This window comes from Octodon degus, unplaced genomic scaffold (genome assembly GCF_000260255.1).
Source record: "Octodon degus isolate 3935 unplaced genomic scaffold, OctDeg1.0 scaffold00012, whole genome shotgun sequence".
NCBI classification, from domain to species: domain Eukaryota; kingdom Metazoa; phylum Chordata; class Mammalia; order Rodentia; family Octodontidae; genus Octodon; species Octodon degus.
In genome coordinates this window covers 389,369-393,020 of record NW_004524588.1, presented here as the reverse complement: position 1 = coordinate 393,020, position 3,652 = coordinate 389,369, and positions in this window count along the sequence as shown.

Below are 3,652 nucleotides of genomic sequence, written 5' to 3'. Positions count from 1 at the left end.
ATGACTCATCCACATGGCTGACACTGATAAAGGTTCTACAATCTGAGGTACAGGATCTCAGGATAAATCCTGAGGGCATTTCACTGACCTTCTCAGACCCAAAAGCTACAACTCTTTTTGCATAGGTCCTCCTTTACCTTGGTCTTAACCATCCAGTAGAAAAGTATAAAGGCGAAATATCGGAAGTAAATTCATGCTGTTATGTTGAGCTGTGGGGGACTCAGGTCAATAATTTCTGACATTGCCAGTTAAACAGAAGACCCAATGCTTTTATGGGCTACTGGACTCTTTCAGAATATTTTGCTGAGTTTACACACCTATAATATTCAAATAATGGAACTTAGATAAAAGGGATATACAGATGAATGCCCATTTTGTATCTGTGTATTCAAAGTGGTTAGGATGGATATATAGTTACATTCACTTAATGAATAGAATGATTTGTTCTAATGGTGTTTGTAAATAGGATCTCAAGTCCGCATCTTGTACAGCAATTATCCACTAAGAAGAATATATGCAGCGTATTAGTTATTGAAACTGTACTACCGTTTTGATTTGAAACTGTCTCAGTGCTATCTGTTTATCAATAAAGTTTTGAAAATAAAAGTGTCAGAAACCTGGGAAATACAGATACATTAGCTTTCTTTCCTGAGGATTCACTGAAGGAAATAAGAGCACTTAAGGATAAAACAGATGGAGTTATGAAGTTGAAAGGAGGTTAGACACAACCAAGTCAAAAGACCAATGGGACCTAAATTAAAAGTGTGCTTGTATATGTATTTATGTGGCATACATGTGTATATAAATCTCACTTCTTCAGAATTTTCAATTCAAAATACAGAAAACACAGAAGTCTAATTATGTCCTAATTTCTTCTATCTCATTTTTCTTTTGGGCAAGGATGAGAAGTTTAATCAATAGAATTTTTTGTGTAGAAACAAAATGGTATCTTGGTGGTGACTTAAGCTGTCTCATGCAATCTGAAGCGCTCCAAGCTTTTTAGATGAAAGATCATAGAATTTCAATGAGATGTAATTATTCACTTACTTTTACTTGTCACTGGACATTAACCTTACGTGCTTACAGATTTTTAACTTTAAGACCAGATCTTGCTCCATTGCCTGGACTGGTACAAACTTTCAGTCTTCCTGCCTCAGCCTCTAGAGTAGTTTGGATTCTAGGAGTGAAGCTATGTGTCCGGCTACCTGTGACACTTAATGACACCTTCCACTGGAAGAGTCTGCCTCAAATCCTGTGTATCTTTTCTTGAAATGCTCGGTCCTCATAGAGACATAATGCCTTGCTCTTTCTTTTGGTTTAAGACTAAGACCTGCTGTTCATTCTTGTTTTTGTACCTCTGTTTCATTGTTATGCTCATCTCCTTATGGGGTTTGTTCTGGGCAGTAGTGCAGATGTGTAAAATTTGTAGCCTATATCAAGACATTAAATTCTAGAATTTGGGTAAGTAAATTGGTATAAATTCAGGCAACTCTGCAGCCTAAGTGGTTTTCTTTAGTGGAAAAATGACCTTATAGGACAGTTCTGTTCTGTATTTTTTATTTCACTGTACACAATCTTCCAATATATGGAAGAGTGTTCATTTTCTTATTCGAAGTCCCTGATTTCACATGACCTTTATTAAAGGTAGTTGGAAAGTTTCAACGTTCATGTTCTCTAAGGGTGCACTGGGAAGGTTTTGGCTTTGATTACATAGTCTTAAGTCTTCAGGAGCTAAATCAGGTCTGCTTTCCGACAAGGGTCATTTTGCTGGAGTAACTATACGGATCAACATGAGGGACTCTGAGGCATGTGGCCACCTGAATTCAATGCCTGAATGGTTATTACAGCAGCCTGAGTGCACCTCCTGTCCTCCATTCCTCCTCCAACACAAAACCTCCAAATATAAGTGAAAACAGAGAAAGTAACGGGCCCACATTGCACGAGCACTTTACATTTTGAATGTTAAACATTTAAATCACCTCCATCTAATGAGTTATTTCTAATAAATGTCCCTTCAATGAGTGTTGACTACTTGAGTAATAGTTCCACCAAGAAAGTAGATTTACTGACAAAATGTGTGCTAAATTAACACGTCTACTTCATCCTTTCTGTTTCCTTCATGTCTCTTCTCTTCCTCAAAGGCTTATAGATTATTTTAGATATCAATTTGGAGAAAATGGGCATCCTGTTGACATTTAGTCTTCAAAATATATAACAGGCATTAGAAGAAAAAGATATATGTATTTTCACTCTAAGTTTGTAGTGATTTTCTGGATAATGTGTGTGTTTTATTGATTCGTTCTTAGTTTTACTCTGCCATGATTCTCTCAGTACTTTAAAATTTTTGATCCATTCTTCAGGTGATGCACAATTTGACTTTTTCCAAGATGTGGCTGTGATAAATTGCACTACTATAAACCTAAGTGTGCATGTATTATTGTGGTATGATGTTTTCAGTTCTTTCAGAAAAATACCAAGAAGGAGGATAGGTAAATTGAGCGGGATTTCCAGTCCTAGTTTTTGAAGAGTCTTCACACTGATTTCCGTAGTGCTTGCATCAGTCCACATTCCCACCAGCAGTGGATAAGAATTCCTTTTTCCACCACAGCCTCTCCAGCATTTGTTATTAGTTGATTTCTTTAAGTCAGCCATTCTTTCTGGGGTAAGATGGTATTTCAGTGTTATCTTAATTTACATTTCTCAAGTGTCCAGTGCTGTGGAATATTTTTTCATGTATTTATTTACCAATTTTATTTTGTCCTCTGAGAAGTGTGTATTCATCTCAGATTTATTGAAAACAAGCATTAATGTTCAATCATTTGTCCAATATTGCATGCCCATATCTGTTCATCTGAGCAACAGATTTGATGATAAAAATATGTAATATAATAACTGATAGGTTCTGGCCCTAGTATGAATTGCTGAATTATTATGGTGGTCATCCAATATGGCTGAAGCCCTTAAAACAACAGCTTATCTTCCCAGAGACCACACTAGCCCTTCTTGTCCAACTCATTTCCTTTCATCTTTCAGCCACCTTTCAGCCACCTCAGGGAAGGCCCCAATCAGCTCCTCAGGTGTATCTAAACATTCCCCTCAAAACTCAACCCCAGAAAAAGACCATGAAAGCCTCAGCTTCCCTTTGTTCCAATCCAGAAAATTCTTTATCTCCCCAAATTCTCTCTGTGTCCTCGAAGATAATTAAGTCCCTTTCCCTTTATAATAAAGCCCCTTCCCCTTTTTCCTTCTGCCTGTTTCTCTGCAGCAACACCATCAAAACCTATCCATAACTATTGTTAATTTGCCTGTTCTTGTTTTGAAAATTTGTACCATATGTATTGTTCTATGTTACTTTGTTTCTGCTACTTGATTTTTACCTTGTTTTTGTTTTTACTATTTAAAATTAAATTATACAGAGCGCAGGCCCAGCAAGTGAGTGAGACGACCCAGGCCGCGGGATCCTGAACAGACCCAGAACGCAGGCCTGGCGAGTGAGAGAGACGACCCGGGGCCACAGAATCCTGAACAGACCCAGAGCACACGCCCGCGAGTGAGTGAGATACCTGGGCTACAGGATCCTGAACAGACCCAGAGCGCAGGCCTGGCCCAGCATGGAACCCTTCAGCAGAACTCCCTGGAAAGAGACTAGAGG